Here is a 14,954-nt window from a genome sequence, read left to right as displayed (position 1 = left end):
ATCACTTAGTGGGGTATCTCATATGCTACTTCTAACCAAACCCCAAAACAAACCTAAATTTCCAGACTGACCTGAAACAGCTTCCTGGAATTCTTTAGATCAGGAAGAACACTAACTGGGCTGAGTTAGCTCAGGCCACCTGGTCAAAATGACTTATCCAAATCTTAGCCCTAATCCTATTAGCTAACTAATACTGTAAGACAGAATAACATAGTGAAATCTACCTCATAGTCGAGATGACCTGGACACAAGTTCTACCTTTGACACACATCAACTATAGAAGCCTCAGGAAGTCAATTTCTCAATGCCCCAAGCAACTCCTTAAAACAAAGATTCTCAACCTATGAACTTTGAGTTTTTAAAAAAAATTTTGAAAACTATTTCAGATATAATTGGTTTCCTTTGTAATTCTATGCATTTTATTTAATGAATTTAAAATATTAATTTAAAGAAGGGGACCCTAGTCTTCACCAAAGCAGTCTATGGCCCAGCTTTAAAACTCTATATTGTAAAATGGTCACTAGTCAGCATCAGTAAGGAGAATTTCATCATGAAGGAGTCCCCTCCACTGACAACTCACAACTCTGGAACAAAAAACAAAATATCCATTAGCTAATGTCTTGACATGAATTATGTCTATTTAAGGCCCAAAGTGGTTTGCACTATCACTTTGAGATGTCTAAATTAAAAGTTATACTAAAATATGGATTATTGGGATGGAATTGCTAAAATCACTTATACCAATGGTAGTTTTTTTTTTTCTTCTAGTGGTTATACCCTGGATGGTATTCAATAACACAGGTGCCAATCATGATCACAAACACAAAGGAGCTTCTTGCTTAACTTCTCCATAAACTCAAGTTGTCATAAATCCCTATAGGTGCTTATTTCTTGGTTTCACTTGCTTGCTTAAAAACAGAAGTGCCACTATGTGAATGAATAAAAGCATATACTCAACTCTTGGCCAAGATTACTTTATCCTTCAAAAGATTTGTAATTTCATTCATGTGAGTACTTCTCCTACCAACACACACTGCAGCCACTCCAGAGCTCAATAGCTGGTTGCTATGAGATGCTTACTGCCAAGAAATTCATCAAGGGGTGGCCAGTCTCTGGGATGGGCTCTCTGCTTAACTAGGTTAAACCTTGTACAAGAGCCTGACAAAGAACCCACAGACTTCCCACTTTCACAATCCATAATACAGCATGCCTCAGCATTTCAGAACCACAAAAATACTTAAGTTTTAAATAGTTATTATTGGGTGAGATACTGATTGGGACAATTCTTGTATTGTACCTTGGCTAAATCTATACCCTTAACAGATTTCCTAAGACATTTTTGGTAATAAATTTTGTCAACTGCTTTACAACTTAAGAATTCTCTGCTTATAGATCATTAGCAGCATGAGTGTTAGCGAACATGACTGGGAAGGCTTTTAGACTTTCAAAAAAACTGAGTATTTTCCTCACATTTTCCTGTGAACACAACTAAAAACTAACACCACCCTGCCTTCTCCTGTCACCTTACCACTCTATCCTTGAATGTTTAAACAAAGAAAAATACATGTTCTGCCCATTTAACAAAGGTAATTATATTACAGAGATTTTTACACACAGTGGGAACTAGCGACTACCATCCTAAATTCTACTTTTTCACAGCTTTCTATGCTATATAGTTCAGACAGTAATCAAAGGTCTATAATTCAGCTATTACTACCTTCCATTAAGAGATAATTATAAAAGCTTCTGAAAACTTAAGCAGATAATCCAAATCAGTAAGAAAAATCTATAATTCAAAGAGAAACTTGGAAGTTTCAGGTTTGATAAAAATCTAATTTGAACTTCTAATCAATCTTATTTTATGACTTTGTTAAGCAAGGCACTTTTAACATATTTAAATCAAATAATGCCTCAATGAATACCTTAAAGAAAATGAAGATCTAATATTTAATGAACTTTGTTTCAAAATAACACATATGAATTATCTAACAATGAATCTGAATCTCCCGGCTTAGAGATATACATGAGTCTCACTCAGTCTACAGAGAGCTGATCCCTGCGTGTTCATACCATGAGAGAATGCCTCATTCTCAAATAGAAAGAAAAAAGTTCTATGCTTGGCTTTGCTTTTCCCACATGTACTTAATCATGTTGACTCCTTAATATGCTCCCAGGAGAACATCAGCATCCCACACAAAACTAGCTCTATGCAGGTCACCATCTATGAGAGACTGATTCTTCCAAGGCTAAATCTTTTCTTCCCCTTAGAATGTATGAGATGGGGAGGTGGAATACGTGAGGGGAGCACATTTGGAGGCAAGGATGGAGAACAATCTCTACTGTTCTCTGGAGCCTCTTTAAAATGCTGATGCTGAGAGGCAGGTCAAATTCATTTTATAGTTTTGCATCAGATTTTCCTGTATATAGTTATGCATTAGGTGAGATAATTTGATACTGGTCATATCTATACATACAAACTCTATTATAGTAAGGATGAACAAAATAAAAATGTCTGAGCTCTCTTTGTCTAATTTCACAAAGTTATCACAACTGGACTTTTTTTGCTATTTATATTGCAGTCACATTTTTACCTGCCAGTATTCCATTCTGTAGAGGTTTAGTGATTTTTCTGTTGTGGTCTAATTAGTCACAAAATAAGGTAGGACAACTAGATAAATTAATAATAATGACATTTATATAATGTGTTACACCTTGCAATGCATTGATCAAACATTAATTTCATCCAAGACCCATGAGAATTCTGTGATGCAAGTGCTACAGATAGTAGTATACCCACTCCTTTCCCTGAGAAGGAAGCACTCAGAGAGGTCAAGTACCTTACCCATAGTCACACAGTTTGTGTCAGAGGTAGAATTTGAACTCAGAGTTTCCTGACTCCAAGTCTGGCATTCTATCTACTAGTTCATGTCACCTTTCCACTTGGAAGTGATGGCTTTGATAACCTCTTTTGTTTCAAACAATTTAGCAACTTAAACTTAACCTTCATTGTCACAAGGACCATGAATACCTCCTTTATTCTGTCTATTCTGACTCTGACTTCGACTTCACCAATCAGTGAGAAAGATGTAGAAAAGCAACTAGGAGGAAATTAAGATTACAAAAGAAATACTTAGTAACTAAGATTATTTGAAAATTGAAGGAAACTATCAAAAGCAATCAGAAAAGAAAAAACAAAAAAACAAAAAACCAGCCAGAAGCAGGATAAGCATATCTGATTCTATATTTTTATTGGACTGTTTCCTACAAGAGACTATGGAAAATAACAATTCTTAAGATAAAACTTAAAAACATGAAATTCTGCCAAGCTCTAGAACATCTAGATATCATGGCAATCAGTCCTGAAAATTTTCTCTTGGCAGCTGGGATAAAAATTATACTAACAACCTCATGGAAAACTAAATTGAACTAAATATATGGAAAGAAAAAAAAGCTTCTAATACTTACCATTCTTTTCAGTCAACAAGGACAGCTAATATTTTCCACATCAAAGAAAAGCACGGAGCTTAGCATTCAAAATGTTTCAAGTACAACCTACACTGAATTTTTAGTCTCTCTCTGAAACATATATTGTTTCATCTTGATTTTTCAAAAAACTTATACATTTGCGTGTTTACATGCACATGCGTGTTACATAGAGATTGTAACATTTACATACTTATTGATAAACAATAGCCATAATCTCAAACACAGAGAGACAGGATGGTGTAGTGGATAGAGGGATCACCTAAATTCAAGGCTCACCTCATAGACTCATAAGCTCTGTGACCCTGAATAAGCCATAACCTCGCGAAGCCCCCAGACATTTTTCAAATTCTAAATTGTAGACAAATTGCTAATTAGTAACAATGGAGGGAGTTTCTACACTCAAGATGGCATTATGCATAACTGTTTACATGTTTCTCCCTCTGTATACTGTGAGTTCCTTGAAGGCAAGGACTATCTCTTACCTTTGAATTCTTAGAGTTTAGTTCAGTGTCTGGAATATAATAGATACTTTTTAAAGGTTTGTTGATTGACTGACTGATTGACACTAATGAAATCACAAATCCAGGTCCTACACACTCCCCATCAACATATATTAGCTTTATACATGGTGTACCAAAAAGTCAGTGCAATTTCAAGCTATGAACACATATGCATATGTACAAAACACACCCACGTAATTTTAACAGATATCATAATTACCAGACATTATTAGGAAACAGGCTGGTGTACTAAAAAGAACACTAGATTTAAAGTCAGATAACATGCTTTGACCCTTGACTACTATTTATTACCTATGTCATCTCTGAGAAGTCGATTTAACTTCTGTCAGTTTCAGTTTCCTCATAAGTAAAAGACTAGGTTACTTACACTGTTCCTTCTAAGCTCTAAATCGTCTGATCCGATGAATGTTACTTCCTTAATACTCTCACTTGATACTTTACTGTCATATATTCTGATTCTACCCCTTTACATGCATGAGTATCACGTGAATAATGCTACAAGATTTGACCCAGTGACTAGATTTTTATCACAGAAAGAATTCTGTTGCTTTTAAATTATTAATAACACAACCAGGGAACTCAATAAAAGTCCCACCAAGAAAATTTGTATTCTCATATACATAGTTTTAAAGGATTCTGAGGCATGGAAAAACACAGCTGTCTTGTTTATACACAGTACTAGGAATAAACTGTATACAAGTATTGAAAAATGTAATTTCACATGCTCCAAAAGCAAAGCCTATGGGTGTGAAGTCATATTAGCTTAAGGATTAGAGTCCTAGAGAAGCATTCTTAGGTCAAAAGGATTTTTTAAAATTCATTAAGTGCCTTTAGGTTCACCATAACAAGACACAGGCTAAAAATTGATGGAATGGGGAAATCAGAGGGATTGGCCTCATCCCCTCCCAAATAAACAAAAACACCCTGACAAACAACATCACAGTAACCATCTGTGAACAAAATATTCCTCAAGAACTGAAATAGTGTTACCTCCTTCTGTACATAGAAGAAAGTAATTATTAAGCAAAATGTCCTGGAAGAAGACAAGTCACTCATTTAACAAAGTAATTCAAAAACCTGACTTTTAGCAAAACAGGGTAAAAGGATTAACCCAGCAAGATTTTATATGTGACATGCTTTTATTAACTGGATAGGAAAGTTTAAGTGTGCGTTTTATCCATTTTCAGTTCATTTTTTTCCTTCAGGTTTTCAGGATGCTTTAGTAAAATCATTCTATTGAACACCTTTATGTGAAGAAACCATTAGCCACAATTACATCGGAGAAAATCAACAGAAAGCATGCTGAGCCAGTATCCAGTGTCTTTTAAAAAAGAACTGCCTTCATTACCTATATTTTATGTTGTTCTAATGGAAAAACATAACAAATTTACAAGAATTGGTATAATCAGAGAATCTTCCAGAAAAATTCATTTTAGACAGCTGTTGTCCACAATCATATATCTCTCATATATATTTAAGATACATGGGTGGAAGGAGTAGGTGGGGGAAAACTATTGATACAATTCAACTACAACTTTGAAAAAAATATTTACCAACTGAATGTTATACTTTGATTTCCCAAATGAGGAAGTGATGGAATATTACAACGAGTCCTATAAAAGAGCTCAGTGTTTAAAAAGGAAAAAACAAAGGTCACTTCAAATCAGGAATCTTCTATTAGAGGAGGTAAATTTGTACCTATAATTTCTTCCATGTGGGGGAAAACTTTCCAGTAATATAGCCATTTATTGCCTGAGGGAGTTGTCAGAGGTACTAAGAGATTAAGAGATTTGGACACAAAGGTTGTGTCAGAGACGGGACTTGAACACATATCTTCCAGACTGCAAAACCAACTCTGTATCCACTACATCATGCCACCTCTAGTAATAGATTTCAATTGTGAACAGTGTGGGCCCTCTCCAAATATTATATTTCTTCCACTAACCTCTTATTAGAGAGATGAGAGCCATCTCTGAAGCCTTCATGTATTTTTTCTTTACTCTAAAACTGAAAGCATAATTTCAGCAAAATCAAGAGTAGTATTGAACATAGCTTCCTATGGGACAATTATGTTGCGATGCAACTAAATACAAACTTGGTTGGAACAAAATGTGAATGGACTGCCCACTTCACCCACATCAAACATACAACTCTTTCCTCTTTTCTCTTCTTCCCTCCCCCACACTTCTTGAGAATCAATGAGCTAGAAAAAGTTAGGTTCAACAGGTTAAGCTACTATAAATATCTTTGTTGCTGCTTCGTCGTGTCTGATTCTTCATGACTTCTTCTGGAGTTTTCTTGGCAAAGATACTAAAGTGGTTTGCCATTTCCTTTTCCAGCTCATTTTTCAGATAAGGAAACTGAGGCAAACAGGATTAAGTGACCTGTCCATGGTCAGCTAGGAAACATCTGAGTCCAGATTTGAACTCAGGAAAACGAGTCTTCCTGACTCCAAGCATGGCACTCTAACCACTATGGCACCTAGCTGCCCCAGTTATTGGAGTGCTGAGCCTGAGGCACTCTAGCTGTGAGATCCTGGGCAAGTCACCTAACCCATTTTGCCTCAGTTTTCCCATCTGTAAAATGAGCTGGAGAAAGAAATGGCAAACCACTCCAGTATCTTTGTCAAGAAAACTCCAAACGGAGCCATGAAGAGTTGGGGACATCACTGAACCGATTGAACAACAACAACATATTTTAATTCCATACAGGACTACTTAAAGAACAACTCCCAACAAGGTAGGGGTTGACAGTAGTAGTCTTAGCACCTTCTACAACCTTTAGTTTACATGATTTACATACTCGAGTACATGCCACTTCTAAAGTAAATATTCCTTCTTAAGCACTAACCTAAATTACCTGTTGTGTTGCTTTTGTGAAGATGAAAAATAACTGGCTAATTTCTTTTAATTGCCTTAACATGTACTATTTTTCACACTAAGGGATGTCAATTATGTTTAGAATGTGAAAGGAATGTCAAAGGGTATAAGCAGTATAATAATTCCTTGGGAGATAAGGAGGATGAATTCTTCTTTCTTTGTCTTATCTCCCATCCTTACCCTTTCACTCCTTTTAAGGAAGTATGAAAATGCCCAAGATTCTCAGCCAATCATTCAAAATGTAAATTAAGATTTGGGGAGAAAGAGAGAGGAGAAGAAGGAGGAGGAGGGGGAAATTGACAAGAGGAGGGGAAAATCGTACAAGAATTATAATGAATACAGAATTAAATATTCTATTTATGGAATTCTAACTTTGAAAGTAAGCAAAAAGGTAGATAACCTTTATTTACCCTATAAGAATACTCCTTGTTTTCTTGGACTTAATAATACAATATGTTACAATATTACTCTGTGTGACTGGGCAAGTCATTTAACTGCAGTTTGCTTCAGTTTCCTCATCTGTAAAACGAGGATAACAATAGCACCTACCTCCCAAGGTTGTTGTGAGGATCAAATGAGATAAGAATTCCAAAGCACCTCACACAGTGCTGGCACGTAGCAATATTTGTTGTTATTGTTATCCGTTCCATCCTGGTCTGGTCCCTTCCCTTTCTGCTTTGAAAAAACCTCCCACTTTATGAGTATATTCCTTAATGACTAGAGAGTTAAAAAGTAAAATATTCTATCCCAGCATGCAAGAAAACAACTGTACTTTGGCCAATTTCCGTTCTTTTAAGCAATGGTCATTCAGCTGGGTTACCATTTAATTGGCATGAATATGAGATTACAAAAAAAGAACAGACTGCCATCCTGACACTCTTGACTGCATCTTTCACTGGGGATGCAACTATTTTCAGTTGTTCATTTTACCCAACTATGCACTGAAACTACCCTCCCCAATCACTTTGCAAGGTAACTTGGCAATACAAAGAATTGAACTAAGAAAATGTGTATTCAAATCCTCATTTGACCACTTACTGGCTCAAAGACCTTAAGTCACAATGTCATAGAATGCTAAAGTTGAAATGGACCTGGGAGGTCACCTCTTCACATAATCACAGGTTCGCAGAGGCCATCTACTCCAACTGGTACCTGAAATGAAATCTCCTCAGCTACATCCCTAAAGAGTGGTCATTACAGCCTCCACTTCAGTGGAGGTAACCCAAAACGTTGGGAGGCAGTCCAATCCACTTTTGGACAGCTCTACTGTAAGGCAAGTTATCCTGATGTGGAGTTTAAATCTACCTTTCTACAGCTACCACCCACTGCTTCTACCTTAAGAAGACTAATTTCCTTTCATAGTTACATCTCCAAATCATCTCTCCTCCCAGTTAAACATCCTCATTCCTTCCAATGATATTCCTTAACAGTCCTCTCCCCATATTGGTCATCTTCCTCTAAACGCACTCCAATTTGTTTGTCTTTTTCTAAAATGTATTGGCCAGAACTGAACACAATACTCCCGATGTGCTATGACCAGCAAATAGCACTATACAGCTTGCTTCAAAGTGTCCAGGAGACCAAACAACCAAGTACAACTCTTATCTGTTTATTGTTTGTTTGGGGGGAGTCTGGCCTGTCATTTTATAAATGTAGGGAACTCCTTGTATGGAAACTCTCCTCATCAATACAATTCTGTGGCTCAGTCTTAGAGATTTGCCTGAGACAGTAAGAGATGCTTTAGTCAAGGTCACTTAGCAATTGTGCATCAGACAGGACTTAAACTCAGGTATTACTGACTCCAAAGCAGATATAAATGCTGCAGTTCACCATCACATTACCTTTCTGGGTCTTGATTTTCACATATGCAAAATGAGGATAATATCTGTACTACCTTGTCACAGGACAGTAATATTTGCACTGCCTTCTCTATAGGGTTCTTGGTAGGAAGAAGCATATGTAAAAATACACATTTTGTAACTTTTAAATGCTATGTTATTGGCAACTGGGTGGTACAGTGGATAAATAGTTGGACCTGCAGTCAGGAAGACCTGGGTTCATATCCAACCTCTGACACTTATTAGCTGTATGAACCTGGGCAAGGCACTTAACTGCAGTATGCCTCAGTGTCTTCATCTTTAAACTAGAGATGCTGTGAGGATAAAGGAGATAATCTTTATAAAACTCTTTGCAAACTTTAAACATCATATTATTTGTTACTATTTTATATGCTGTGAATAATAATAGCTAGCATGTATATGACATTTCAAACTTTGAAAACTACTTTATATGTTATCTCATTTGATCTCCCATAGCCTTATGAGATAGGTGCTATTATTAGCACATTTTATAGATGAGGAATGATTTGTCCAGGACACACAGCTATTTAGTGTCTGAGCTGAACTCAAGTCTTCTTGACTCCAAGTCTAACATTATCTGCTGTGCCACCTAGCCGTGTACACAACAGTGAAGACATTATCAATGTCAATAATATTAATACAAAACATTTACCAACAAAGCTTAGAATACTTTTAAAAAATAGACAGTTTATAAGGGAAGGTTTAGGTTTGGTTGACAGGCACAGTGTCTGCGTAAATAGGCTATTTATCAGAAATCTGACTCCTAGGTAATGGGCATGTATGTCACTTGAGGTTCACCATCACCTTCCCATATCATTTTCTTCGTAGAAAATGGGATTATTAACACTTTCCAGCTGAAAATATCTTTGTTGACATTTACAGAGGTAGAAGGGTACCATAAATGTTCCACCTAATCTCTAGGAACCAAGCTCTTGATACATGGCAGACATGGCACCTTGATCAACAAACCTCTTCACAAATGGCTTGCAAGTGATTTTTGCAAAATACATCATTAATGAATAAGCTCTGCTTGAATGCTGTTTTGAGATCCTAATTTAACCTAATATCACAATTACAAATGTCTTAGAAAACTTTAGGAAATGAAAAGACCAATCAAATAATCACCCATTGAATTTAAATTGAAAATCTGAAGGTGCTATTTTGTGCATTCAGCCTAAAAAGTCAAGCGTTTCAGCTATGTTATTTTGTGGAACTTCTCATAAGGAAGAATTAACAACCATCGCGGCAGCTAGGTGGTGCAGTGGATAGAGCCCCAGTGCAGGAGTCAGGAGGACCTGAGTTCAAATCTCACCTCAGACACTTGACACTCACTAGCTGTGTGACCTTGGGTAATTCACTTAACCCCAGCTGCCTCATCCTGGGTCATCACCAGTCGTCCTGATAACTATCAGGCCACGGGACCCAGATGGCTCTGGAGGAGAAGTGAGGCTGGTGACCTGCACAGCCCTCCCTCAGTCAAAACAAAGTCAAGTGCAAGTCATGTCATTATTTCACTGATGGCATGGTCTTCTTCAGCAATGAAGGACAAACACACACAACAACCATCACCAACTGCAAACAGTTTCCTGCAGTCAACCACCTTCTAAAAGCAATGTAAAAAACTCTTTATTTATTATACACCACTGTAGATATTAACAAGTTTCATAGTGCATGTTGGTTAACTAGATTACTAAGAATAATCTTCCAACACTAATTCATTTTTGGTGGAGCTGTGAGCTGATCCAACCATTCTGGAGAGCAATTTAGAGCTACCCCCAAAGGGCTACAAAAACATTCACATCCTTTGACCCAGCAATACCGCTTCTGGGACCGTATCCCCAAGAGATCATAAAAATGGGAAAGGGTCCCATATGTACAAAAATATTTATAGCAGCTCTCTTTGTGGTGGCTAACAACTGGAAATCAAGGTTATGCCCATCAATTGGGGAATGGCTGAATAAATTGTGCTATATGAATGTGATGGAATACTATTGTGCTATAAGAAATTACAAACAGAAAGACTTCAGAGAGGCGTGGAAGGAGATATATGAACTGATGCTGAGTGAAAGGAGCAGAACCAGGAGAACTTTGTACACAGCAACAACCACAGTGTGCGAGGAATTTTTCTGGTAGATTTAGTACTTTGTTGCAATGAAAGGACTTAAAAAAATTTCCAATGGACTCTTGAGGCAAAATGTCTTCCACATCCAGAGAAAGAACTATGGAATTCGATCACAGAATGAAGCAGACCATTTTCCTGTGTATTATGTTTTGTTTTATGATTTCTCCCATTCATTTTAATTCTTCTATGCAAGATGACCAAGGTGAAAATGTATTTAATAGGAATGTATGTGTAGAACCTACATAAAATTGTATGCTGTCTCAGGGAGGGAGTGGGGAGGGAGAGAAGAAGGAGTGGGGGGGAGTGGAAAAAAATCTAAGACATATAGAAGTGATTGTAGAACACTGAAAACAAATAAAATAATTTAATAAAAAAAAGAATAATCTTCCGGGTATACTTATGGAATCACTGCAAAATTAATCTGAAATTTATACTATTTACATAAGTGATAAAATGCTAACTTTGCATTAAATTTGTCATGAAGAAAGATAACTTGAAATTTTGGCTACCACTTTGCTCTAGCATTTATCCCGTGTTTATTAAAGACCTACTGTAGTTTACAAATGGTAAATAAGGAATAAGAAGAAAATGAAATTATAACAGAGAAAAAAAGAGCAAGAACCTAAAGACCATCAAAATAAATAAACAGCACAACCAGGAAGAGACATTTGGATAGAAAACCCAAAAGAGCCATGAAATTTAAATAACAAACTAGGATAGGACTATCTCCTGGTCAGAAGAAAAGGAGGTAATGAACCAACACAAACACCAGCTTCTACATCTTATTTTGTTTTAAAGTACTGTTTACTATTAAAAAATGACTTTAAATAAGCATGATTTTCCAGCAAATTCATCATCTAGTTATTTACCAACTTGTCAAAGATCTTACACTATTGAATCTAACTTCTTCAAAAAAGGAAAACTTGAAAACTATTGTCCTAAAGGGACAAACATGTCAGTAGAGCCTATACATTTCCCAAACCTGTAGCTAACTGTCCAAAGCAACGCAACGCAATACAAAACAAAAACTAACTCAAGGAATATCAAGTATCATAAGGAGTAAGAGAAGCTGAACGTAGGTGGACTGAATTCACTGAATCTGAATGACTAGCACATACTATTTCCACAAGCCAGGAAGGTACAAAAGAATTGTGTTGTTTTTTTTTTCAACAGAAAAACTAAGTTAATAGCAAAATAAATATAATCTCTGTGATCTCACTTCAAAGAAACCTTCCCCAGATCCTAAATCCCCTACCTCCTAATTACAACAAAAATAAAATCAAATGATCTCTCAAACATTCGAGCATGTCAATGTAGGTTTCAAAATCTATATGACCAAGACATTAGCTATTTCACATTTTTAATTGACACTTTGGTGCAAGCAATTAACTTTGCCCAGAAAACTAGCAATACATTCATTTAAGTGACTGGGAAAAATAACATTTCTAAATACAACTCTAAATGATCAACTTCTCTAAGATTTTTATTTCTACAGGTAACAGTAGTTAATTTTACCTAGCTTCCGTTTGAGACAACAACTTAGAATATATATCCTTAATAGGACTTATCATGTCGGCATCCTCTGCTTTATGAAATAATGTACATGGAGTCCTGAAATTGAAGTCAAGAAGATATGGCTTTAAACCAAACACAACACAACAAAAATAATAGGCAACATTTAAATAGCACTTACTAGCATAGCACTAGGTACTGTGTTAATGCTTTACAAATATAATCTCATTTGATCCTCACAAAAACCCTGGAAGGTGGTGCAAGTGTCCTTATTTTACTGTTGAGGAAACTAAGGCAAATAGTGACCTGTCCAGGGTCACAAAGTTAATGTCTATGGCCAAATCTGAACTCAGGTCTTCCTGCCTCTAGGTCTGGTGCTCTATCCATCTTGATATCTCAAGTCTCTGAGCCTCATTTTCCTTATTTGTAAAATGAGGATAATAATAACCCTACTATCTACCTCACAAGATCATTGTGAATCTCAAATGAGATTATATTTGTAAAACATTGCACAAACTTTAAAGCCACAAAGAAATATCAGCTATTAGTACCATTAATTTTGAGAATTCCAGTAATAGAGATACAACCATAGTCACCTTAAGTTCACTGCAAGGTTTACTGGATAATGCATACTACCAGTATCACACTCATATAAAAAAGATCAGTAAATCAGCTGGTCAACAAGCATATATTAAGCACTTATTACGTGTCAGGCATTGAGAATACAAATACAAGCAAAATGAAAGACATGTAGGCTCTCTACCTCACTGCCATTCCCACAAACCCCCATTTTGGTTTGGTTCTGGATGGCAGTCATATGCCTTGGTAGATAAACAGCTCAGTTCAGACAGTCAACTGGTTCTGTATAGCTTATTAATGTAAGAGGACTTTGGGGTTTTATACTGGGGAAGAACCAGGTCTTTTTATAAATGCCTCAATCTCATGGTAAGTAGGTTGGGTAGGCACAGTGGCAAGCAGAATTTTTTTTTGGAGTCGGGCTGCACTCATGGATTTTCACTAGTCACTTTCATCTGACTGTATGTCACTCCTGTTTCAGACCAAATGGAGATTAGTCCAACCAACTTGCATCAATTACAATGGTCCTAATTGCAGAAGCATTAAGACTGTAGATTTAGAGCTAGAAAGGGTATCTCCTCCAATCCCCTCATATTACAAATGAGAAATAAGAGGCTTAGATTTAAGCGACTTACCCAAGGTGATACAGATAGTAAGGAGCAGAACTGGGATTTGAACCAAGGCTCTTTCAAAGAATTGCAAAGCATTAAGAAATGTAAAGGGAGCTGGGAGGCTATGGAACAAAAGGAAAGTGGAAAGCTTAGGGAAATATGAAATAAATCAAACTCAAATATAGTGACCATTGAAAGAAAGAAAGGCAGTCTTCTCAAAAGTAATCAATCATTTGAAAAAAAATCAATAAAAGATCGTAACACAACGTAAGAAAAGAAAACCAAAATAACTTGCGAGCTTTTTTTTGTAATTCAACAGTTCTGCTTTAATGTGCAAAGAGAATTACAAATGGCATCTTGTCCCTCTCTTTCCCCCACCCACCAAAGACGCTTTCAAAGGAATCATTAACTCCAACAGTACTTTTCTTGGGGGTGACGAGGTAAAGAAGAAGGCTATGAACACCTGAAATCTACGAGCATAAGATGTGAGACAAACACTAGGTCTATGGAAGCCCAGCTGACAAGATAAGACTCCGGGTAGTAGCAAGCTCAAGTTACCAGGAAACACTATATGGACATTTTGTGTTTCTCTTTCCCCATCTTCCCAGGGGGAAAAAAGGTGAACTTCTCGCAAAATTGTAGCTATGAAGCCTACCTGAAGATAAGAATAGGAGAAAGCAGAATAAGTCCAAGCCCCAGAAGGTAGAGGACTCTAAGGAGCCTCAAATATGCCCAGAGGGCAGGAGTTGCTCCCTGCACCTTACTCCAAACACCAGTTGAAAGACGCAAGAGTGGAAAGCCGATTACTACTGCCTTCAGTCCAGTTAAACCACAGAAAAAGAAAAAGGAAAGAGTTAAATAGGCAAGCATTTACGAAACCTACCCGATCCCTTTGTTGGAAACGTTTTGGTCAAGGAGCTCTCTCACCTTGGTAGACTGTTTTCCTTGCTCCAAACCAGCAGCGAGCGGTGCACAAAAGCTTTCCTTGGAGCTCAGCAGCTCTCCCCCTTGGTCAAGGATCGAGGACTTGGGGTGCGAGGGGAGCTAGCAGAAGACCCGCCACTCCCCGACCCGAGCCAGCGCCCCCCGAGTCTCCCCGGTCAGGGAAGCCAGCCGCCTCCCGCACCGACGCTTGAGAGACGCGGGATGAGAAGGGGACCTGCCCGTGAACCTAACTCTCCCCAGCCAGACCCGCTGCGCGCTCTCTCCGCTGCCAGAGTAATCCCAAAGCTTCTTACTCGCGGCTAGACCAGCCCTGCGTGCTGAGCATGCCCAGTTCGGCCGCGAACGCCACCCTAGGCACTCGCAGCGAGCTGCGCTCCACTTGTCCGGGTTTTGCCTGCAGCTGGGAGAAGAAGGCGGCTGGAGCCTGGGTAATGGTGAACCAT

The 14,954-nt window shown here is 37.5% G+C and overlaps 1 protein-coding gene across 8 annotated transcripts in view; it reads right to left on the bottom strand.

The window, feature by feature from the left end:
- Positions 1-14,954, bottom strand: part of EPS8 (EGFR pathway substrate 8, signaling adaptor) — a 249,963-nt gene extending 235,009 nt beyond the window's left edge. For 3 of the 8 annotated variants that reach the window (XM_072653631.1, XM_072653640.1, XM_072653636.1), the window contains exon 1: positions 14,494-14,954. The gene's annotated coding sequence lies outside the window, so the exon portion shown is untranslated. Of the gene's footprint in view, positions 1-7,435; positions 7,461-14,449 lie in introns of those variants that run through there. The other 5 variants (XM_072653637.1, XM_072653638.1, XM_072653639.1 and 2 more) reach the window with 4 other exon arrangements.

This window comes from Notamacropus eugenii, chromosome 3 (genome assembly GCF_028372415.1).
Source record: "Notamacropus eugenii isolate mMacEug1 chromosome 3, mMacEug1.pri_v2, whole genome shotgun sequence".
Lineage (NCBI taxonomy): Eukaryota > Metazoa > Chordata > Mammalia > Diprotodontia > Macropodidae > Notamacropus > Notamacropus eugenii.
The sequence above is the reverse complement of the archived record's forward strand: the minus strand, read 5'-3'. Positions and strand labels throughout refer to the sequence as shown.